The sequence below is a fragment of the Lissotriton vulgaris genome, chromosome 4_1 (genome assembly GCF_964263255.1).
Source record: "Lissotriton vulgaris chromosome 4_1, aLisVul1.2, whole genome shotgun sequence".
NCBI lineage: Eukaryota > Metazoa > Chordata > Amphibia > Caudata > Salamandridae > Lissotriton > Lissotriton vulgaris.
In genome coordinates, this window is record NC_141691.1 from 360070981 (window position 1) to 360096355 (window position 25375).

Sequence of the window (25375 nt, forward strand, 5' to 3'; positions counted from 1 at the left end):
AGAAAAAACTTAACACCAACTTTCCCAGTGTCAGTGAAAAGTGGTACTTCTAGAATTCGGGTGACCAACCATGGCTTAGGTCAAAAAGCAGAACTAGAAATGACATTGACCAAGTGAGCAACTGCTTCTTTTAAATATTCATATGTATCCCTCTTCAATACAAATCCCTGCTGCTGGAAAATCATGAGAACGTGGCTCAATATCGCATTATGAGTCTGTCAATCATGGGCATAAATCAGTACATCATCCTGAAAGATGGCTACATTTCTATTCCCTTTTGGTAACGTGAGCATCACTCATTGGAAAACTGCTGCAGCCAACGGCAGGACAAATGGCATGGAACAGTCCTGATACATACCCCACGAGTAAATGAAGGCAGTGAAATGCTGGGATTTCAGATCCAACTCTATCTGGCAGTATGCTGATGCTAAGTAAGGTTTGGTGAAGAACTTTTCCCCAGCGACTGAGCTCAAGATCTCATCTATTTGTGGAAGGGGATTAGAGTCCACCCATCTCTCCTTGCTAAGAGTGCAAAGGTTAACACTAAATCTCAACTCCCCATTCCTCTTACGAGCAACCACCAAAGGGGAGACACAGAGTGATGATTGCACAGGTTACATGATGCCCTTTTTGGACAAAGGTTACCCTCTCAATTTATGTTTATCGGGTATCACTCCTCCTTAATTTTAATTCTCTGGTTAAAGCCTTTCATCTTTCCTACACCCCTTGAAAGAACACTTAGGAAAAGATTCAGCATCTCTTCGACAATGCTGGTGTTTCTTATAACTAGTACTTGTCCCTTTGCCCCAGGCCTCAAACCATGCTGAACAAACCATGACGAAACCAATCAAGTATGTTCAGACCCTTAACTGTGAAGCAGCTGTCAGTTTGTGAAATTACCAGCAAAAGTTTGGAGAACAGGCTGCAATGCGATGTGGAGATGGACCACGAAGACAAAATGCATGCAGCGCAACACTCCTGTAAATGGTAGAGTGCCTAACACTGTATATAGGTTGTTGACGAAACTGCCCGCTGCAGGTGTACACTGTGTGCCTAAAAAAAACACTACACACTGCTGCAGTCCATCTGATGAGAAAATGGGAAAAAATAATGACTAAAGCTTGTTTTCAATAACTACATATTTTGCTCTCCCCGATGACCCAAAATAGCTGCCAAAACATCCTCGACTTGATTTACTGTAGCCGATGTCCATAGTTTTTACAGGCAGTGGATTCTGTTATCTTGACGCTTGATGTTACACATTGCCTGACTCCACACTGCTGCACAACAGATGAACAGCTAGTGGGCACCACTGCAAAGACTCAAGTTGGAATCACATTGCGTCCGTAAGAAAAGCTAACAATGTACATAACCCGACTGGGAAGAAGAGTCCTGCGTATACTCTGTGAGAGGTGTGCATGGATGCAGGTCAAGCTGCACTGATTCTAAAACTTCTCCGCCAGTGAAAGAGGATGTCAGAATGCACACAAACAAAATCCACTGGTGTATGCCCGGCGATTCTGTCCTCCTCTACCAAGTCACAAGTAGGTACGCGCAAGTTCAATTATGTGGGTGGTCTCTAGGTTGAAGCTCGTCATCATTAATATGTAGCTATCAGGCTTGGGAGTCAGGCTCATATTGAGAAGTTGTTTATTCATAAGTTGCAGAGAGAGAAACCACTTTCATGAAAAAACTGGGGTTAACCCTGTGTCCCTCAGAACCTGGGTAATTTATGGTTAAAAAGAAAATTGGTTCTGTCGGGTAGTGATACAACTAATTTGTAAATTCTATCTGCATGTGATATTACCTCCTCCCTCTGACAGGAATTCACAACAGGTTCTTACAGTAAATGAAAAGAAAAGCCTGTATAGAACTATTTATATCTTTATATTTTTCAAGATGCATTCAAAACAATTCATAAATGACTGTCAATATCATAGTAAAAAGTGCAACAAGTGACAATAGTGAATAGTGCTCATGTGACACATACAATATGTACAATAATAATTTTCAATATAGACAGTTTATACAAATATATACAAGTTTGACTTTCAAAAGAGGCCGTCCATTAATACAGATTTACAGAATCCTATTTGTTGCTTGTCAATTCTATTGGGATTCTGAGATATTGGGGCCAGTTGAAAAATGTCGACGTTTCGGCCCTTCGTGTGCCAAGGTGAATGAGGTCGCAGCGGGTCTTTCTCAAGACAGATGTATAGAGCACGACAGTCCTGGGGTTCAAGTGCAGATGAGTCACCTGGACCGGATTGAAATGAAATCCTTAAATCCGAAAACGTAAAGGGAAATGTCCATACGGATCACGGCTGCTCTCGGCTTAGGTATACATCTGTCTTGAGAAAGACCCGCTGCGACCTCATTCACATGAGCACTATTCACTGTTGTCACTTGTTGCACTTTTTACTATGAGAAACCACAGCGTGCTGCCCACATGAAGGCCCAACTGCCAGTCACTTTTCAAACCCTACCATTCCATAGAAAGTTAGCTCCACACCCGCCTTCTACAGTAAGCACCACGAGGCAGTGTGAAGCAAACCTGCATACTACAGAGTGCTGCTCATAAAACTCAGATTTCACTAGCTCCCATTCACTCAGCTCCGCTTATGTTCAGAAAGACCATCATTGGTGAAAAAGCATTTATAAATGGAATTTATTACAAGCAAAAAGGAACCCATATCTGGCACAGCCTTCTCTGCAAGTCTCCAGGTCTAACTGACAGTAGTAAAGTTAGATGAAATTCACAGAGACTGGAACCAGATTGTGGAACGCAATTCAAAAGAAAATATGGCTGAGTATATAAACAATGACCTCATACCAAAGTAAGCTCCCCATCATCTTCTCCCTTAAATAAAAACAAAACAATATGAAAATGAACATCTTGTGCACTGATGCAAATAAAAGTATTTAAACCTAGCATTCATGGATTCATTTCAACAAGACCTTCCATTATGTACATGGGACAGGTCTGACTCTCAAACTATCTGAAAATCAGAGCACAGTTGATCAGAGGAGCTATCATTACAAGAGTCACTCTGTAAACAAGGAAAAAAAGATGAAGACAAATTTTCCTGAGTCCAGAATCTAAAACCAGAAGCAGTCAAAGGCTCTGCGTTATCTGTGCAAACGTTATTTGCTGTAGCAGTTTATCCTGATTGATTCCCTTTGCGCACCAAGCATTTTCAAGTTGACCATCACCAATGGTAATGGAATCAGGATCAAATCCTTTTCATTTGGCGACCAAAATTATCTTCGCCTGTTACTGAGAAAATCTAACTAGACTCTTGCTACTCCACCAACCTTTCCCAGCAAATAACATAGCACCTTTCGAATGTTTAACCACATGCACTGTTTTTTTTTAGTGTTTCATTAGGAACCCAAACACCAATGCTCAAATACAGACCTTTACAATGAGTTTTTCTGTCAAAATAAGACTGACTTAAAATTTGCAGAAGGCAAACTCTGGGTTTTGGCACTCGGGTGTGGCTTTCCACTAACACTTTGCCTTCAGACCTCCTGTTTTTGCTGGCCTTAGGACTCTGTGTACTTTAAGGCTGCTAACCAGTGGTAAAGTGCTTGTGCTCTCAGCTCAAAACATGGTAGGATTGGCCTATACCCAATTGCTATATTTAATTTACTTATAATTATTCAGTAAAGTGCACAACAGGTGCCCAGGGCCTGTAAGTTAATACTACTAGTGGGCCTGCAGCACTGACAGTGCCAACCACTTAAAGAGCCCTTTAAACATGTCTCAGGCCTGCCATTGCAAAGCCTGTATGTGCAGCTTAAAGTGCCATTTTGACCTGGCAAAAGAAACCTTTTGCTATGACCAAACCTTCCTTTTTAATACATATGACGTCCCTTAGGAAGGCCCGGGACAGCCCAAAAGAGCAGGGTAAAAAGTTTGACATGTACTTTTAAATTTTGCATGTCCTGGTAGTGAAAAACTCGTAAAACATTTTTCGATACTGCAAGCCCTATCCCTTCCATAGGATAACATTGGAGTTGCTTTATTACATTTTATAAGTGTAATTTTGAAATGGGAAGAGATAACTGGCTCATGTTTGGTGTCTCTCTAATCCTAATTCAAAATCCTAATTCATGGCGAAATGAGATTTTAAATTACTAATCTGAAAATTGCACTTTTAGAAAGTTGTCATTTTCATGCCTTAGCCATTTGGTGCCTGCAACCTGTCTCTGGTCACATGGCTGGGTATAGTTGTGATTTGGGCTTTGTGTATTCCTTCTAGACAGCCTCACACAATGGGATCTTAGGTGTGACTAGCAGGTTGGGAGGGAGGTGCTAATTTATTTGGAAATTTTATATAGCGCAACAGATGCCTCAACAAAGGGGAGTCCCGGCGCTTCAGGTCAAGCCAACAGAGTGCAGAAGCTAGGCCCTAAGAGTAGAGCGTAGGCCCTAGGAAATAGAAAAGTTTTAATAGCTTCACGGAAGGACAGAAGGCAGTCCAAGCGGCGGATCCTCACAGGAAGAGAGTTCCCTAATTAGGCAGCAAGGTAGCGAAAGGATCGATCCCCAGCTCTAAGTCGCTTCACCCGGGACACCGTGACAAGGCAGTGCTCGGCTGAGCATAGCTGGCGAGTAGGTACGTAGGGGATCAGTAGGTTGGACAAAATCTCACGGGAGGATTTTTTTTATAACTGTGAAGGTTAAACATAGGGCCTTGAACTGAATCCTCTGAGGCACAGGCAGCCAGTGCAGCCGCCGCAAAGCATCTGTTGCAGAGCACATTCTAGGGAGCCGCAGGTGGACACGAGCAGCTGCGTTCTGCACTCTTGAGAGGCGCGTGACTTCCGCCTTTTTGGCTCCCAATAGAAGTGAGTAAGCATAGTCCAACCTGGACAAAATAGTAGCTTGGATTATCAAATGGCAGGTAGGAGGGTCAAATAAACCAAGTATAGGTCAAAGACCTTGGGGAAGACCGAAGCAGGAACCAGAGACCTTCTTGGTATGTTCTTGAAAATCCGCTTGGTATCAAACCAGACCCCCAGGTTTTTTACCGCCGACTTAGGAATGAGGGCACCACCCATGGAATTAGGCCACCAGTGTTTGCTCCACAGTCCCTTATCTTTCTCTACCAGTAGCACCTCTGATTTGGTAGCATTGAGTTGCAAGCAGTTTGTGGTCATCCACTGCGCAACCGCTGCAAGACCAGCCTGTAACTGAGCTGCAGCCCGAGTGTGATCTTCAGAGAGAGCCACCACCAGCTGAGTATAGTCAGCATACGAAATCATGGACAAACCATGGTCTCTTGCTACCGCCGCCAGAGGTTGAACATAGAGGTTGAATAGGACCGGGCTTAAAGCTGAGCCCTGAGGAACCCCCTGTTTGATGGCATGAGCATGGGAGAGGAAGGGGCCATGACCTGGAATGCTCGGTCAGAAAGAAAAGAACGGAACCACTCCAGGGCCGGCCCTATCACCCCCACCTCCTCCAAGCGGCGCAAGAGAATCTTATGGGAGACCGTATCAAACGCCACGCTGAGGTCGAGCAGGATGAGCGCCGCAGTCTGGCCCTCATCCAGGATGGTGCGTAGATGTTCACATACTGCTATTAGTGCGGTCTCAGTGCTATGGCCCGGTCAGAACCCGTTCTGGGTGCGGTCTAAGGTGCCAAAGTTGCTCAGATGTCCAAAAAGAATTATTTTAGCATGAGCTTCAGCTATTTTAGCGACCCAAGGTAGTAAAGATATGGGGTAAAAGTTTTCTGGATTAGCAAGGTCCAAAGAAGGTTTTTTCAGCAAAGGGACCACCCTTGCAATTTTCCAAGACATGTGCACCACTCCTGTATTAAAGGAAGAGTTTATAATCTGGCATATAGGTGGCAATAGCACAGATATTCTTTTGGAACGTATTTCTACCTTGGCCAGTGCACAGGTCTATTGCACATTGAATAGCACAGATAGGGCATCTCTGAATTGGCCCGGTTTCATAGGGTCGATAGGGGAGCCAGATTTAACCCTCTTACTTAACGTAAGGAATTCATTGTGGGCCATAGGAGGGATAGCAGCTAGAATAGTAGTAGGCCGACGGATGATAGAGGGAGCAAGGTCTGTCGGGACAGTGACAAAGGATTTATAAATATTCTCAACTTTTTGAACAAAGAAAGAGGCTAGATCCTCACATTGTTGTTCAGACGTGATACATGTTGTGGCGGGATCTTTCCTAGTTTTGAAGTCATGAAGTATTTTAAAGAGGCTAAGCTCATCCTTACTTACACCTAAACAGGCTGGGTCCTGTCTCCACACAAAGAGCTGTAATAAGCTAATTAGTGAGTTTGTAGCTAGGAAGGCAGGGTATCTTTGCACTTCAATGATATGCCTCTAGAAGCTATTTACCACTTCAGAGGCCCAACTGTGTATAAAAGAAGGATCTCCAAAACCACCACTTCAGTATACTTCTGGACCTGTGGATGCTCCGCCAGGAAGAATGACAGTTGTGCTACTATAAGCACTGCCACTCTGCTCGACTGCGGCTCTGAAGGAACTGCTGCTCTGCTGTGCTGAGCTGCTGACCTCTTGCCTGGGTGAGAAGAACTAGACCTTCATCTCTTGAACCCAGAATCTAGAGTGACTCCAAGGACTAGTTAGCTTGCCTCCTGATCTAAAGCCTCATGGGCATAACAGACTTCCAACAATCTTGCATCTGCACCTGTATTCTGCCATCTTTGAGTCTTCCCAGGCAGTGGTGTCACCCAAGTCCTGGACCCGTAGAAGTGGGCGTAAGGTGCTTTGCCAGCCTCCATGGTATGAGCAAATCCGACACATCTCCTCTGCTCCGGCATAACCCAGAGCAGAACAGTTGCATCTCTACTCCTGTGTGGCTTGGACCACCACAAAGACTTGCATTACCCCTGCAGGCTGCATCACCTTCGGAACCGCCACTGCTTGACACATCTCTGCTGCATGCCCTCGTCGATAGGGCAGCTTCAATGATGCTGCTAAACTCTGCTTCTCAGCCTCAAAGCTCTTCGTAACTGATATACTGCACAATGTATCCACAACGCCAGACTTCGCATTGCAAGCTCCGTCAATGGCATCCTCAATGACGAGGCAACAGGACCTCGCACCACAGCCTAGCGGCGTCTCGGCAAGATTGCATTGTCTCTGCCACCGCAACACATCTTCAACGTGGATTCACACAACGCTCTGCAGAACAGGATTAAAGGTACTTTTGTTCAGTGGGCCTAACTTGGCCCATGTAGCCGGCCTGCGCTCCATTACAGTTGACTTAACTTTGTCCTGGTCCAGCGCAATCAGATATCTACAGTTTGCGCTTTATGCCTTTTGGCGTAATTTACTCTACAAACTTTAAAATCCAATAACACTGGTTCTACAGATTGGATGTTTGCCCGTTTTGGCATTGTTTTATTTATTAAATTCAGTTCTATTGCTTTAACCTGATGTGGGATCGTTTTGTGTTGTGTTTTCACACTTTTACTGTTTAAAGTGTTGCACAAACTATTTACACATTGCCTCTAAATTAAGCCTGACTGCTCTGTGCCAAACTACTTGGGGTTGATCACAGGTTAATTTGGTGTTTTCTTGTGCCATACCATGACTAGGATTGTGGTTGCCGCTTGACCAGGGCTCACACCACAGTCAATCAGTAACTTAATTTCCGTCAGAAACTTCCCTCCTTATATCACAAGCCTATTTGAGAATTTTCTCAAGCAAACCCTTAATTCAATGTGGACATAAATTTGACCAGGGTCTCTTCCGCCCAAGACACACCTGTTATGTGGCGTGATTAGATATGTCCTAAAAACTCCTCAACAGGTGTTCAAATAGAGCAGTTTAGACATTTTCTTTTACATATGTGTTCATCCACCCTACTAAACCCTTAGAAGTGGTAGAAATTAAGGATGCTCCTAAATATTTGATATGGTTGGAAGTAATAAGATCCTTCATCTGGGTGGATGTGTAATGTGTGCCAATGTTTGTAGCCAATTCCCTTGGTGAACATTCAACGTCAGACACCGTACAAAAAGATCTGATCAAAGACATGCTCTTAGGTGCAGGTATAAAATCGAAATGAACCCATCTTAAAACAAAAGTCAATTAAGACCAACATGTATCTTTGGTCAGACATAACATAGCAAAATCCAAAGCTACTTTCAACCAGACATCATCAGGTAAGAGAACCATATGCACAGGAGGCTTGTGTTTTCCAAAGTTTTTTAGAAGGTAAACATGTATCACAATAAGCTATCGACTTGAAGACTTGCAAATCAGTTGAAGGGCAACAATAATGTTTAAAATTCTTAAAGCTGCCATTCATGCCACTATTAAATCATTAAGAACCAACAAATCACTGACTACTTGTGCAAAGCGTTTCAAGGTAGTGTCCAAGTTCTTCTCCTTTGGCCAGTCTCCTTTCACAAACTTCAAAACAATGTGCAAGACAGAATAATTTTTCAAAGTCTCAAGAAACTCTTGTGTACACACACCTCTGGAATCTAAGAGTTAGTCAACTAGTACAACACACTTCACATCATGAAGATAATAACCCTGTACAGTGAAATCCAAAGGCATCATGGAAAGGCTATCTGCCCTAACATTTTTACCACCAGAAAAAAGTAAATGGTGAAATGAACTACCTGAAGGCACGACAATAACCTGACCAACCTTTCTGAAGCCTTATCCATGTATTGCCATTGAGCATATGGATTAAAGGCTTGCAATCTTTAAAAAATATCAAAATAAGAACGTCATAAGAATATTCTCAACTTCTCCGCCACCCAACAGCATGCCAATGCTTCTTCTCATTCCATTGTGCTGTAGTTCGATACAGGTTGTTTCAAGCATTGAGAAGCATGGGCAATGGTTTGATGATACAATTAATTGTTTGATCTTTACAGTTGTTTAATTGACTCCATCAAGCTAAATTAATTTCACCCCTTTTTTAAAAAGGCTTCTTAATTGTTGCACAGCAAATGCATATCCTTGAATAAAATGAGAATAATACTCGAGTAGATCAAAGAAAGATTTTAATGTATCTTTGTCCTTATGAGAACGAGCACCTTGAATAGGTTGAATGAAAAAAAAAACTTGTAATTAAAGCCCGAAGAGGTGGTATACTGACCTAAATTCTCCCGTTACTGAGTCAAACATTGATATTTGTCACGCCTTAGGTTGATGCCAACATCTCTAAAAATATTCCGATTTTTTCCAAACATCAAATTGTATTCATTCGTGGGCTGAGAAAAACATCTAGGGGCAGATTTATGTTAACTGGCGCATCCCCAGGGATGCGCCAGTTAACATGCGCCACAGTGCGCCACAGCTCCGCCAGCCATGGCGCGCCGCATTTATAATGCGGCGCACCATGGTGCAAAAACGGCACAGATGCGTGACGCATCTGTGCCGGAAATGTGGCGCATTGCTGGAGTTGCGTCGCAAGCGCGACGCAGCTCCAGCAAGGCTCGGGTGTGCCCCATTTGAACAATGCTGCGTCAAGACCTATGCCTGCTTCAAGCAGGCGCAGGCTTTTGACGCAGCATTGGCTTAAAAGTGACTGAGTGAAATCTCATAGATTTCACTCAGCCACTTTTGCGAGGCGCACCTGCCCCGGAACGCCCACCCTGCGCCGGAACGCCCACAAGCGGCGCAGGGCTTTACAACGTGACGCATCTGCCTAGATGCGTCACGTTGTAAATCGTTCGTAGGGATGCGCCACGTTTACGCCGCCTTGCGTGACGCAACAGCGGCGTAAACGTGGCGCAAGGGCCTCATAAATCTGCCCCCTATTCTTTATCTTGATAGGCCTGCACACCTGTAAAACCTACCAAACATATCGGTAAGCTTTTGGAAAACACTTGCCCCGGAGGTCAAATTAAAGGATAGTAGAACATGTATGCATCAAAGGGTGTAACAAAAATGGTTAATTTCTGTGACTCTGCAGCAAGTGGGATCTGGTGGTAAGATGACCATATCCAGAAGTGAAAATAATTTGGCTCGCCAAAAATTCGCTAGCAAATCATTGATTTTAGGTAATGGGTGGCAATCTACAATGATATTCTTGCTGAGCGTGTGAAGATCTGCACACAAACAAATCTCCCCAGTTTTTTTTCTGAACAATTACAATGGGTCTAATCTAACCCACTCCGAAGAATCAGTAGATTGGTAATGCCTTCACTAGTTAGCTTATCTAATATTTTCTTTAGTTCATCCCTTATACTCAACGGTAGCATTCTCAGTCTGTGGATTATTGGCACCCCATTTTTTTCAATATAATTAAATGTTCCCATTTATAAATAGTAAAAAATATTCCACTTAAGACTGAAAGAAAATTTACTACAACCCTTTCGATAGTCTCTTCAGACATATTTTCTATTAGCAAAACAGGTGTATCAGCAGCAACAACTAAAGTGTCATACCCAGGCAAAAGCATAAAACCTAGCTTTGGTACATCTTGCCACCCTACAAATGTTCTCCCTTTTGGTTGCCTTGTAAACTTTAGTCCCAGTTTTCTACCAGGGCATATTGTTGTGCCCTTAAAATAGCTAAGCATGTTTATTTCTTGTTCACGATATGCTTTGGGGTGTATACCCAGCCTAATTAAAGATATACTTTCACCCCAAATGTGCTGAACAGGGCATCAAATCTGATCATGATAGAAGCACCAGAATCAGCTATCATGACTAATTCAACATTGCCAATTGTAATATCACACCAAGGATCTTTCACTTTATCAGCATTATGAGACTTAGTGTCAGAGGTCAACACCACTTTGGATAAATCATAAGTACACACGGCAGGCATTTAGCTCCACACTCCTGACTTGGACTGGATTTTACCACTCCTACTTGTACTCTGAGTGTGCCCTGTTTTTTTACATTTGTTGTAACATTGACCAATTGCTGGATAGCTTGATTTATTACTTGAATGTGCCCTTGAACCACATATATAGCATGCATACAGTAATTTTCTTTGAACATTTCTAAATGCTTTATCTCTCACAGAGATGGTAGCTATTGTTTCAGCACTTTACACTGAAAGTGAAGTGTTTGTAGTATGTGCCATGAGTTTGCTGGAGACAATAGACTGTTCAATACTTTTTGCAAAGTCAAACACTTTAGACAATGCTGTACAGCTCAATAATCGTTCTTGTATTTTTTGGATGAACATAATCTCGTCTCTAGAACATGGGTCCAACGAATTTTCAAATTACACATGGAAGCTACACATTTTAAGGCTGAAATATACTCCTCAACACTTTACTATTGGTTCTCATTATCTCTGATTTTTTTATCTTTCCATTAAAACACTTGGCTCCCCAGAGCCTCCATGTAATCATTCCAAATGCTAAATTGACAAGGTGGAAGATCTACCTCAGCTACATTGTAAAAAACCCACTGACCTTCCTGGCCTAAAGGATTCAAATAAAAGTGCTGCCTTCCTTTTGATTCACATTTTCCTGTATATGTTGCCACCAAAGTAGTTCTCAAATGAACACAACCAAGTCTTCCAAATCAGAGTTGACCTTCCGGGATGCTGTATAAAAGGAGTAATCTGAACAAATCACTGAGGTGAAGCCATACATTCAAGCATGGGAAACAGGGTACTGGAGTAAATGGCAAATAGAGTGTTTCAAACAAATGAAGAGAAGCCGCTAAATAGAACTGAGGAGAAAGTAATAAAGTATTGTAGAAAACGATCACAACAGAAACAGGAAAGTTTTCAGAAAACAAAGATAGCCTCCTGAAGTTACTTCACAACCTCATGTAAATATTGGCAGCACTCTATAGGACCTCATCACATGATGGTGGCAATGCCCCTTTGGTCTGCGTCATGTGACGGTGGAAGGACACAGCCTTGTAAGCACAGACAGTTCTGCATGACCCACTAGTAATGATGCTGTAAGGGCTTGCTGAGATCCCAAACAGTGTCACATTTAGACCCCGGAATCCACTGACACAGAGCGCACGGTTGAAGAAGCAGAAACAGCGGAGTGGTTTTGATGAAGTGCAAATGTGACAAATAGCAAGTGTTGAGCTCCACTGCAAGATTAAGTCAAGACCCCAAAGGTTACCAATCATTCGATAAAGACACCAAGCATGAATTAGTGAGCTCCCAGTCTAACCGGTTGCTGCCAAAATGCCGAGAAGGACATTCACAGACAAGTAACTATTCATAAATGTAGTTTATTCCAAGCAAAGGGGAGACCACATTGGGCACAACCTTCTCATGTGAGTTTCCAGGTCCAATTTCAGTATTACAGGTAGGACGAACTCCTAGGGATTCGAATCACAACGTGGAATGCAATACACAAGAAAACACCGGTCAATGACAAGTATACAAACAATGGCATGAAGTGAGCTCTACTGTATGCCTTACCCATCATGGCAATTCCTGGCTTATCACTCATCTTCAAAGACACTCTCTCGGGGATCACTTTGCTGCAGCAATGCTTCTTCTCAATCGGTGCATTTATTTATTTATTTATTTATTTATTAGAGAGTTTTGTATAGCGCGAACAAGACCCGTGGGTATCAGAGCGCTTCACATAAAGAGCAGATTAAGGATTAATACATACAGTCACAAAGATCAAAAAACACAAATATGAGGTAGATGCTTCTAGGGCTGTGTATTGATATATAACCCTCCGATATACCATTATGCATTAAGAGGTCGGTAAGGCACACTTATAACATAATCTATCTACACAAACCTGTATGGGGTAGAAAATTATACCTATGAAAGATAAATGTATAGAGGCTGATTTAAATCATAATCTAACTACGAAAACATGTCTGAGGTAGAAAATTATAAGGCTTTAAGAAGTGAGATAAATATGAAAGATAAATGTATCGAGGCTAACTTATATCATAGTCCGTCTACATGAACATGTATGAGGTAGAAATTAAATGGCAATAGGATGTGAGGTAGTATCTAGGTTCACATTGTCATGAGGTAGCCTTTAGTGTATAGCTTAGTTCCAGTAGTGACACCAACCTCAATAGTACCACCCGTCTCATATCGTTGAATATCTTACAGCTTCTTCCCGTTGAAGCTTCCCTTCTGGAGGCGTGAGTGTTCTGAGGTAGAGCTGCACTTGATCGTAACCATGTTCATTAAACCTGTGTAAGGTATTTACTCATCAAGAAGCTCTTCACTTCCCGCTTAAATGATATAGTCTTCTGAATCTTCCTAATGCTTGGTGGGAGTGAGTTCCATATTCTGGGGGCGGCTCCTGAGAACGCTCTGTCATAAGTTTTTTTCTTTCTAAAAATGGCTGGCCGCAGCAGCAACTCCTTGGCGCTCCTAGCTGGTCTGTTCCCTCCCGATAGCTCAATTTTCTTGGCTAGGTAACTTGGCGTGTTGTAGTGAAGCGCTTTATGGGTAATACATGCTATCTTTAGTTGAATTCTGGCTTCAAAGGGTAGCCAGTTAAGTGCTTTTAGGTGAGGGGATATATGATCAAATTTTCTCGATCCCGTGATGAGTCTTGTCGCTGCATTGAGGCAAGCTTTTAGAGGCGCTGTGGACGTTTTTGGTAAGCCAGCTAATGTGGTGCAGCCATATTCAATCCTGGATATAACTAGGGATTGTATTGCAAGTTTAAGATCCGCCTCTGAGATGAAGGGTTTCACTTTTCTTAAGTAGTTCAGGTGGAATCGAGCACTTTTAGCCATTGAGTTAATGTGCGCTTTCATGTCAAGGTTTTCGTCTAAAGTGATTCCTAGCGATTTAGCTGAGTTGATTAGGGTTGGGGTGCAGTTTAGCGCCGTCACCAGCTTAGTCCATTCCTTTATTTCTGCCTGGCTCCTTGTTAGTGAGATTAGTAGGAACTCTGTTTTTTGGGTGTTTAGCTTTAGATGATTGGAAGTTAACCATTGCATCGCCTTTTTTAGCGTCTCATTCATTAGGTCAATGTCTTCAAGGGAGGCGATCTTTATATATATCTGTGTGTCATCCGCGTACATGTGATAGGACATATGTGAGTTTCGGAGAATTTCTGTAAGAGGTTCGACATACAAGTTAAACAGGTCAGGGGATAATGTCGATCCTTGTGGAACTCCGATTGAATTAGGGCATATAGATGAAATTGATTGGTTAACCAGGAATCGTTGTGTTCTGTTCTGTAAGAAAGACTTGAACCATTTCAGCACATTTCCAGTGAGTCCCATCCTGTCTTGTAACCTTATCAGCAATTCTTCGTGGTTTACAGTGTCGAATGCCGATGACAGGTCCAGGAGAATCAGTAAGCAGGCTTTGTTTTGGTCCAGAGCCTGTAACGCATCATCAACAATATGGAGGATAGCTGTTTCCGTGCTATGCCCGGATCTGAAACCTGATTGGCATTCATCTAGAAGGGAGAACTTAGTGATGTGTTGGCTCAGTTGGTACTGTACACATTTTTCAATTAGCTTGGCCAATATAGGGATGTTGGTCACTGGGCGAAAGTTATTCGGATCTGTTGCATCCGCTGTAGGTTTCTTGATTATGGGAACAACTTGTCCTGATTTTAGACAGTCGGGGAGGATCCCTTGAGATAAGGAAGCGTTTATTATTTTGGTCCAGATTGGGACTACGATATGGCTGATTTCTCTTAAGCACTTCGCAGGTAGGGGGTCGTGATAGTGGTTGTTCGGCTTGAGTTCCGAGAGCGTTCTGGCGACCTTGTCCTGGTTGTATAGTTCGAATGTGTCCCAGTATGCCTTGTTTTTTGTCTTGCTACACCCTGTTGTCGAGTCAGACTCGTTCGTGGCCAAAGGTTGGATGGGAAGGTTAGCCGCTGCGCTTGTGAGCTCCACTTCCAACGATTTGGCCTTCTCCGTGAAAAATGTCGAGAATTCCTCGCAACTTATCGGAGTTTTTGAGTTTTCATGAACGGTTTTATCAGCTGGTCTCATGTTAGAAAGCTGGTACGGGTGGACTCTTTCGTCCCACTGACTTAAAATGTTTGCTGTGTTTACAATTTTTACATTCTGTATGGTTCATGTCATACGAAGCCTCATTAGCAGTTCTTAAGCAGGGAAGGTATGAATATGGAAGTGAGAGGTCTTAATCCAGCAAATTAGGCTGTGCAGGTAAAGGTCAATCTCCTTGCTCCTAAAACACTGAATGCCTTTGGACATGACTGGCACCATGGACATGACTGGCCCCGTGACGTAGATTTGTAAAAGTGGAATTTGAGCGGAACTGAAACATAATTTTGATGAAGCCTGAACTATTTTGAGGTCCTGTCGTGCCTGCTAGGTGCTGTTTGGGAATGGGTGGGATCTCCCTTGATGGTAGACTGAGTGGGTCTATGGTGGTGGCCCCATGTTGCAGGCATGGGACCTACACTCCTTATTCCAAGGAGTCAACAATAGAGACTACAAGAGAAAAGTGCGAGAAGCTGCTTTAGGAGTTTTGTTCAGAAAATTGGACCCATCCTTCTGTCAGCAAATGAAGAAGCATAGGAAAAAGCACATCATCATACACTGAGCAATCCGTTTTAGATCACAATTAGGGTGTGGATACCATGCATAGTTCTCAAATTAAGTGAGTATGGGAAAAATGATTATCTTACAAAGTAATATATCCATTAAAGGAGGAATGCAAGTGGATGCTGAAAGGACTGCAGTATGTTTTTTGGACCTTTTTTAAAGTTATTTGGGGAGCATAATACTCACAAAGGTTTCCACTTTACGTGCAGAATCATATGACCTATCTTACCAGTAATACAGGGAGACTTACTACAGATAGATGTATCCTACAGCAAGCATCTACCCCCTTTACGCTATCTTAAAACGTGTTTTCTTTATGACCAATTAAAACAACAGGATAGACTTTAGTATCACATTTCATCTGTTTTAAATTGAAGTTTTATGGCTGTTTAGTGATGAAAATTCTGGTGGAAGGGGAACATGATGGTCTTTTGAAGGCTATGTAGAAGACTGTTAGGGTACATATGAGAGTGGCGAGGCACATTGGGGGCTTTGAGGAGGTCATTTGTAGGCTATATTGAGAGGATGTTGATTTTACTTTGTGGGACTTTGTCACCTGTGTGGTGTTGATTTGTTATACAGCAAATTAAATGCAATAGTCTACCTACATTAAAGGTCCTCATTACAGGAAACCTCTAAATCCTAAATGGGCTAATAACATCAGTTAAAAGTGGGAGCTTAAGAATGAGGGAATTGGTTTATATATGTTAACAGTTAGATTAGTGATTGATGGAGGTGAAATCCTACTCAAGCACCAACCACTATCTCTGTCAGGGTGAAACACAAGCAAATCCCAAATTAACCTGTACTTAACCTGCGTGTAGTTGGGACAGAGCAGTCAGGCTTTACTTAGAGACAATGTGTAAAGTATTTATGCATTACTTCAAACAGTAATAACAGTAATTTATTATTTATTTATTTATTTTTATATTCTTATAAAGCGCCAGACTAGACCCCCGAAGGGGTATCTCCGCGCTATTGCTGCAAGAAAGAGTGTTCTGATTTTGATTGTGTGTCCAGACAGAAGATAAAAGCTACAGGGCATTATTGTAATGAATCAATTTAGAACAATAGAATGATATGCAATAACGTATTTGAGACCAAAATGACAAAGATCCCATCAGTAGAACCAGATATATGCAATTTTAAAGATTTAAGTGACAATAGAGCCTAGAAGCACAATGTACCAACTGTGGTTATCTGTTCGCGCTGGACTCGGATGAAAGGGCTCAGGTTCATGCTGAATACAATGAAGCATGGGCCGGGTACAGGGACCAGGTAAGGTCAGCTGAACAAGAGTACCCAAATACTGGTTGAGGAGCATTGTGAGATCCCATGATGAGGATGTGTCACGCAGCTGTGATTCTGAGGAGCTGAGAGGCTGCAATGTGAAACCCTGCGTTGAAGATGCATTACGCACCTGCGGTCCTGAAGAAGCTGTGGGGCGGGAATGCAGAATTCTTCATCATTGCCGGGAATGCCGTTGGCATGAGGATTATGATGCATAGGCCTACGCCTAGGATTAGTTCAGGATGGGTCACACAGTGGTGGTTGGAGGAGACAGAGGGTTGCAATATGAAGTCCTGAGTGGGGGATGTCTTGTAAAGCGGAAGTTCTAAAGTGGAGCTGCAAAGAGATGCGCCACTCTGCATCGATTCTGCCCACATACTAGCACAGCACCCTTAGGTCAACTTCTAATTGTTCAGTAGTAGGGTGGCACCACTAGGGAAAAGGATGCAGTATCCCAGTATGCCACTTCTACCATGTTTAAAGGTAAAAGCCCAAGCGCTTTAGCACTGGTTAGCTTTGGTGAAGCATGCAGAGTCCTAAAGCCAGCAAACATTAAGTCAGCAAAAACAGAAGGCAGGAAGGCAAAACGTTAGGGGGAAACCACACCAACAGTTAGGAAACAGTAGGGGGGACATTATAAACCTGCAGACATACCTTTGTTTTTTTTAATTAGTACTGGGTTCAGAAAGTGTATATGTTTTGGGGTGGGGTTTTATTGTTGCTTGTGATGCTGGGTGTTGCCCCAAAATATTTCACTCAGACATGTACAATTTACAAACAAAATAGGTTTACCTAACCCTGAACTATCCAGTATTCTCTTTCATAATGTTGCTTGAATATGAAATACCTTTAAAAAACCAAGAGACAAGAGGTGTTTGGTAAAACAGGAACAGTTTGTTTAATTAAAGCGTGCGGCCAGGAGAACAGTTACAGGCTTAGGGTCTGAGGACTGCCTCAATTTACAATTGGTCTAAAACAGACTTCCATACAGTTCATTGGGTGTAATAAAATGGTTCTGCCAGTCCTTTTTTGGAAAAGAATGCAGACCGCTGTCTTTGGAGCCATAAATTAATGTTTGGATGAAGAATCCAGGTGGGTATCGACCTTGCGTGGACACAATGCGGGCAGTAGTCTAGATATATTACCAGTGCTATGGAAACAAATGGTGGACTGAATGCTGAATTAATCATGCAATCACCCCCAGTCAAGAGATCTCGGTTAAATTTATTGTTCTATTGCTCACCATGCCACCCCAGTTTAGATCCAGCCATATGCAAATCAGTCATGAACCTGTTCCTCATGGGAACAGTCCAGCCTGAACTGCCAAGCCAGGCCCTCCCTGGACCGGAAACAAGCATCGTGGGAACAGTTTCGGGGTATTACCCCATATCAGGCAGGCTGGCTTGAATCAAGTGGCACAGTGAGCAAGGGACCCACGTCTGGGCATACCCATACCACTTACAGCAAAAAATACTACGCAAACAAATGATGGACAGAATGCTGAATTAATCATGCAGTCACCTCCAGGAACCATGTCTTTTCTGTGGTGGATTGGATCTATGGTTCCTAGCTTGCGGCTAGGGGGCTTACTACAAGCAGGCTTGCTTCTGTCGCTTTCTTTTGGGGGGGGGGGGCGGCTTTGGCAAGGTGACCAGTCTTGGACATTTAAAAAACCCAAGGGAATGAAAGAGAAAACACTGCTGAGTTCCTAAGAAGGCCCAGAACCCTTGCCGAACCTTGCCTAGAGATGATGACTGGACCGGAACTGTCTTGCACTACTGGGATGTCTGACTAACCTAGTGAACACTCCTGAAGGACTCGACTCCGTGAGGGTGCTTCACAACTTTTGCCTTTTGTTTGTGTGCTTTGGAGGCTATGGGAACATCACTATTCTGAACGTATGGAAAACCTGGTTCCCACCACTTGGGGACAGCATTGTTCTAGAAATGAAAGTGGGGCCTTCATTTGCTGGAGGCCTGTAGATTATAAGGACGCTGTTGGGGCCATACGGCATAAAGGAATGTTGGTCCCTCGCCATATGCTCATGAATGCTGAGACCTTTTAATTTGGTAATTTGAACCCCCCCCCCCATTGACTTTGGACTCTGGCCTGGGTGCCTGCTTTTAAGAACATGTCTGGGGGCTGCCCTTCCCTCTCCATCAGTCTATCCTCCCCCTGGGATGTGGCCAGCCAACCCGCCCTGGTGGATCAGCAGCAGAGGGGGGCCTTGGCTCCCGCAGGTGCCCTAAATAGCAAACTCTATTGAGGATACCCGATCATCAGAACACATGTAGCAGCCCTGAATCCCTGGATGCAAGTAAAAGTTTGTATTCCCAATGCTGTCTCATTGGTCCTTCTTTGATTTAAGTATAGTTAAATCTTGGAATGTCTGTAAATGGGTAGTATTCACTCTGAAAGGTCATCTTACTGCATATTTGTATTCTGTGTTTGTGTGGAGGCATAGACTGTAACCCCATAGACTGTAACCCCATCCTGCTGAGGCTGTGGCCCCAGTCTGTCATGGGATGAGTTCCCTTCCTGTATCTGTCCAATTATCTGATCCCTGCTCTGGGGGGTGCAGCGGCTGACTGGCCTCCCTGTGGCTGAAAGTAAGATACATTCGGGTTTCCCTGGACTTGGTTCTGAGTATTAGGATTTTGTGGTGGCTGAGCCTGGCCCATTGATTGCTCTGTGTAGTATGTTCTTAACTGCCATCTGCCTGCCTGGTGGCCCATAAAGTGACAATAGTAGCATTTCCTGAAGTCTGGTTGTTGCCAACCTCCCTGGCCTCTGCCCCAATAGCTAGATTGAGATTCTCTGAGGTTTTACGGTGGAGCTCACTTTAAGACTGGAACCATTTGAGGCTTGCAGCCAATCCGGCCCCTCAAGAGTGCTCTTTTTCAATTTGTGTTGGACCAATTTAGCAGTGTCTCTGGGCTTGCTCCTGTTTTTCTCTATCCTTCTGTAGCTAATTTTTGTGATAATGCAATATATGGGCTTGTATGTCCCGCCAGGGCTTGATGTCTAATCAAACCACTCTGTCCTGTGAGGGGACGGTGGCTCTGCAGCTCGGTGAGCTCGGAGCCTGAGCTGAGAGGGTGGCCGGACAGGCCTCCAACCCGGGGCTTAAAGGCACCTTAACACACAGGCGAAGCAGGAAGTGGCCTCTCCGGGACTTGTGGGCCCGACCCGGGACCTTGGCCATGGGGCAGGCTGATGGGCAGAGTCAAGGGCAGAGGTGTCCACCTTGGGGGCCTGGTAGGTCCCAGAGTCTGGTCGGAGATCCTGGGCCTTGACACACCGGGAAGGCCTCCCTGGACCCGCAGGAGACAGACCCAGAGGCTTGGCAATGCGGTGGGCCGAGAGACAGAGCCCCGGGTCCCAAGTCAGAGCTTCTGAAACAGGCCAAGCAGGAGAAGCCTCCCCGGCCCAATGGACCCCCGTCCTGGGCGTTTGGCTGTGAAAGGCCAAGTCATAGCTCCTGGACCCAGTCATGCAGGTATTGGCTCTCTGAACCTGGAAAATGATAATGACACTTGTTCTAACATTTTTGTTCCCAGAGATTTTAGACCCTAGCTCAGCCAGCACACAGGAAACCTAGCCAGCCAAGGGCCATCCAGGGCAGGCTGACTAGCGTGGCTCTCACCACGTTTTATGAACCAGAGTCCCTTGCAAACCTCAAACTTTGATTATGGAAAAAATAAATTTTCCTCACATTTCTGTGATGAAAAGTTCTGGAATCTTCAGGGAGCCACAAACGTCCTTCCACCCGGCATTCCCCGAGGTCTCCCAATACAAATGGCAGGGGAAGGTCTTCTTCTGCTCCTGAGGGTGAAAAAAAAATCCCACTGCTGTAAACAGCAGCGGGTTTTCCTGGATGTGTGCATAGGATTAAACGGTTACATCCTCCACACACGGCTAACATGGCGGAGGACGTCACTGTTACGTCCTTGGCACTGAAAAGGTTTAAAAATCCCCTGCGAAAAATAGATTGTTTTCTCCTGACTGTAGATCCCTTCACACCATATTTTACTTTTTTACGAATGCCAAGAATTCACAAAGATATTGTGGCGTATATAGGCTCATTTACAAGTGTGGGTTTCTACTCCATGAGCACAGAGCCGTTTTCAGCCACACATCCCACTCAAATGGTGTGAAAGTGGGCGTCCAAACACATTATTAGATTTGGATGTTTGTAAAAAACCACAAAGTGGATGTATTTTGGAAAGGGTAAGATCTTTACTCAAGACTCAAGACAGAACCGTGTGTAAAACACTGTCTCGTGTGGGAAGGGGAATGGTCACCCCCAGATTTGGTGAGGGTGTAGGATAAGGAGTTTCTCCGATAGGAAAAATATTTTGCCTTTGTAGATTTAAAAAAAGCTGTGCCTTTCCACAAGGAATTAACATTCCCCTGGGAACAACCAGGGGCGGCTCTAGGCTCATGGCGGCCCTGGGCAGGGAGCGTAGGTAGAAGGCCCCAGAAGATGGGGTCCGGGTGGGGCGGAGCACGGAGGCCAGTGAAAACGGGGGGGGGGGGAGGGGTCAGGGTGTTTGGAAGTGGAACATAGCTGGAGGCCGCCAAATCCCTGCCAGGGGAGCGCCACGCAAAAATGTATCCATCCTCAGAGGATTACTATATATAGGATATATATTGGCGTGGTGGTCCCTGGGGTTTGGTGGCCCTGTGCAGGTGCACAGCTTACACATGCCTAAGGCCGCTCCTGGAATAACATATGACTTATCAAGAAATACAAATGGAAACCTACACCAGAATCAGCTTTCCATTAGCATTCCTGGGAATGTTTTGGATTTCATAAAGTACTAGATTTACACTGGCACATAGGTGTAAATCTGTGATTGCAAATTCACAATATTATTTGTGGACAGGGCCCGAGAGTGAAACAACTGCTCACAATTATAGAACACTAGCTTCAAAACAGTGAACAAGTAATGCAAATAGACAAGTGAAAATTAAATAAAAGGTAAACAACTTTTCTCTAAAAAACAGAATTTTGTGGAGGGTCAAGGGGAATATTTAAAGACCTGTCTGCTCGCTCCCCTACTGTCAGAATACAAAACAACAACAGAGCAGACCAGGTCTAAAGGTGGTGTGTAACTATACCAATGACTCTGAAACGATAAGATGCACATGTGTATCAATGTTGTTGAAAGTTATTGAAACAAAAAGCTAGAAAAAGTCCCATCAGACCACCCTGCTGGTGGAGTTTACGTCACGTTGGACAACTTTTCTCCCTATGGTTTTTTGATGATGTTTTATGAAGCCATTATGTATTTTTATTTAACAGTGTGTTATTAAGCGTGAACTTAAAACTTGGACAAGATATGATATGCTGCATCAGAAGTGTTATTAAACATCCGCAACTCAATTATGAAGCACTAGGACACTTCTCATAGATGGTTTTCTGAGGCCCTGAGATGCAGACATATGGGGTCGGGACACTGAGGGCCTGATTGTGAGTTTGGAGCTGCACTGCCAAACCTGTGGTCGGTCCACCCACCAGATTACGAGTGATTCTCACGTCTAGCTGACTTTTTTTTTACATTCCCATGGTATTGCCCGGTGCACCGCAAAGGGAATGCCAAAAACTGTTCTTGCACGGCATGGACTGAAAAGCCCATACAGTGCAGGAACCTGGGAGCATGCACACGGGGGCACATGTTGTGCCCCCCATAGCGCAAAGGCACAAGGGGGTGTTTCATCTCCCCCACGGTTTTTATGAAGGAGAAACCGCCAAGAAAACCATGGTGGAGAGGAAACTTGTAATATGCTTGACGGGACTACAGCAGTCCGGCCATGCATATTACAGCATCTACACCACCGCACCAATGCCAGGGAACGCCTGTGGTGGGGCAATGGCAGGCCGACCTGCCAGATTGTAATAGCGCAGTCAGAAGACCAACATCACAGCGTGCCCTCGCGAGTCTGGTGGTCTGTTGACCCCCAGACTCGCAATTTACCCCTTAGTGAATGCTTTCACAATGACAATTTCACACAGAAGAAAAATGAAAATCCTTTCTTGGTGAATAAATACGACGAGAAGAAAACTTCGTGATCCAGCATTTCCATGCATTAACTACATTTATGCACATGTTAGTAAGTAGAAATAGGCCCGGCAAGCCTTGAATGTAGGAAGATAACCAGACAAGCTTAATGCAAAGAGGAGATATGTGCAATACATCATTTATCAATTGTTTGTAACTGAACCCTTGAAACACATGACAGAAGGAGGGGTAGAAACATCATAAAATATAAATCATTCTTCCATTCAGTATTTAAAAGCAAAATATACACCACTGTAACGATTAAAGTATCTTCCAAAAAAAACGAAACCAAAATAATCTTACCTGTGATTTGGGAAGCACTGCCGAATTATGTTATATCAGAGACTTTAGAAAGATTTGAAAAGCGTATGACACCTAAAATTTGAAAAATATTATATTAATTATGATACACTTGTTATAGTGGTAATTTTTTTTTACAACTCAGATTATTCAATATGACACGCATATTACTGCAGTTTATTAACATTTATCCTCATAAGTAGAAGCAGTTTGTTGCACACTTTTTTCTGACAGATTTATAAAATCACTTTAGTACAGCAGACACTTACGAATAAATATTGCCTATAGTTGTACAACTTTAATGTCATTTGGGACCTGTCAAATTAGTCATTAGTCATTTGACAGGTCAGAAATTACATTAAAGAACTTATCTTAAAATCAACTGTGGTTTGCGCGAAATTGGTGAACCTAATTGCTTTTAGCACAGTGCTGCGAGGAAATAACTCAGGGCTTCTCAGAGCTCTTAAGCTGGTCCTAGACAGGGATATCTATCCTGATTTCCTGGTGGGGAAATTTTACAAGCTGATCCGAAATATGGTGTTGCACTTCTGTTTCCTATTTCAGTTTTCAACTGTAACAAAATCTATTTAGATTGGTGATCCCCTTGCTGCTTCCACTTTGAACCCCACTTTCATGTGCTGTATAACCGTAGTATGCTTTTTCCCCTCAAGTCAACTCTTAGTAAGCAGTCACTGCTATCAATTGGCATATTAATCAGTATTATTATGTGCCCTGATGCTGATGGGCATAAAAATATGTGTAGTCCATGAACAGTCCTCTCCTTGGCTTCTCCATTTAAATACACTAGTGTGCGGTACGCTAAATCATAATTTAGTTGACTTCCAGGAAATGCAATCAATGCCAAAATGATATCCTAAATGTTATTCGGAATACTGAAATTTGATTTACCACATTTTTGGTTATTTTTCAAGAGATGGGAAATACGGAGTGCATAATCCACTTGCTGTGCCCTAATATTACACATATTTAGGCTGAGAGCTTTCAACACCTTTCACTGCTCTAAGTATACCACTTACATTTACAGTCTTCATTGAAAACAACTGCAGCTAAGGTACAAACGGAAAATGTACACTGAGCTGAAAAGGTGAGTGGGATTAACCTAGTTATTGCCTAGTAAGTAACTAGAGAGTAGCACAAAAGTTTTTTTTTAAAGTTTGGAGCATGAAAGACCTAAAATTTCCAGTGTACAGGATGAGCTTCTGCTATTGTTGAAAATATTGAATCTCTTTGCAGCAGACCATACTGAAATGGTCAGTAGTGAGTACAGTAGGGAGGTGAGGAAGATCTCATATGGGTTCAGGACATCTAGGAGATGCTTCCATAGTGACAATTTCACACAAGTGCTATTTTAGCCATCTTTGAGTTTAGAATACAAAGAATCATGAAAGTATTGTGGTGCCACTAGGATCTGTAACCATATCACATCGATGTAAAAGTGCGAGTGGCATATATGAGAACTTTGTACAGATTGGTAGCAACCAATGGTATACTACCTTATATTTAAGACCTCTTGTTTTTCTTACTCAAGCTAATTGGAACGCCACAGATTCCTGCAAGAACCCTCCCTACTGTGTCAAAAGGGGAAGCAGAAGAATTTGTTCTTGCCTGAATCCCTGTGCTCAGGACTTTGCTCCAGAATTGGGGATTGTAGGAAATATTTTTTTTTGATTGAGGAGGTAAAGACCCTTCTCAAACAACAACCGCAATCCTGGTCAGGCTGAACCACAAAAGGCACTAAATTAACTTGTACTTAACCCTCTATTAGTTTAGCACAAAATAATTCAGGTTTAACTTAGAGGCAATGTGCAGGATATTTATGCAGCACGTAAGCAGTAATAAAGTGAAAACACAACATAAACAAATCCCACAACAATTTAGAATAATAGAGGGAATTTTAATAAATAACATGACACCAGAATGACAAGAATTCAATTAGCAGAACCGACGATATGCAATTTCAAAGTTTTAGGTAGGGATAGAGCCTAAAAGCACAAAACGCCATGCACAGCATCATCTGGTGATGCTAGACCAGATGGAGAGTCATACGTTCAGGCAGACTGCAATGGAGGGTGCCCAGGATACTAGGAGCAGATTTATCCTGTTGAAAAAGTTACCTTCTCAAAGTTTGGTGAGAAGGATCCAGTTTGTTATGGAGAAGGCCATGAGGAGCAGGTCTGGCATTGTGATTGGTCATTGCTGTAGCCTGACGATCTAGCCGGGCGTCACA

At 43.3% G+C, this 25375-nt stretch overlaps 1 long non-coding RNA gene across 1 annotated transcript in view; it reads right to left on the reverse strand.

Annotated features, from left to right (window-relative positions):
* LOC147718752 (uncharacterized) overlaps positions 1–25375 on the reverse strand; it is a 297617-nt gene that overhangs the window by 62978 nt on the left and 209264 nt on the right. The window contains exon 2 of the long non-coding RNA XR_015310006.1: positions 23131–23202. This is a non-coding gene — a long non-coding RNA (uncharacterized LOC147718752). The remainder of the gene's footprint in view (positions 1–23130; positions 23203–25375) is intronic.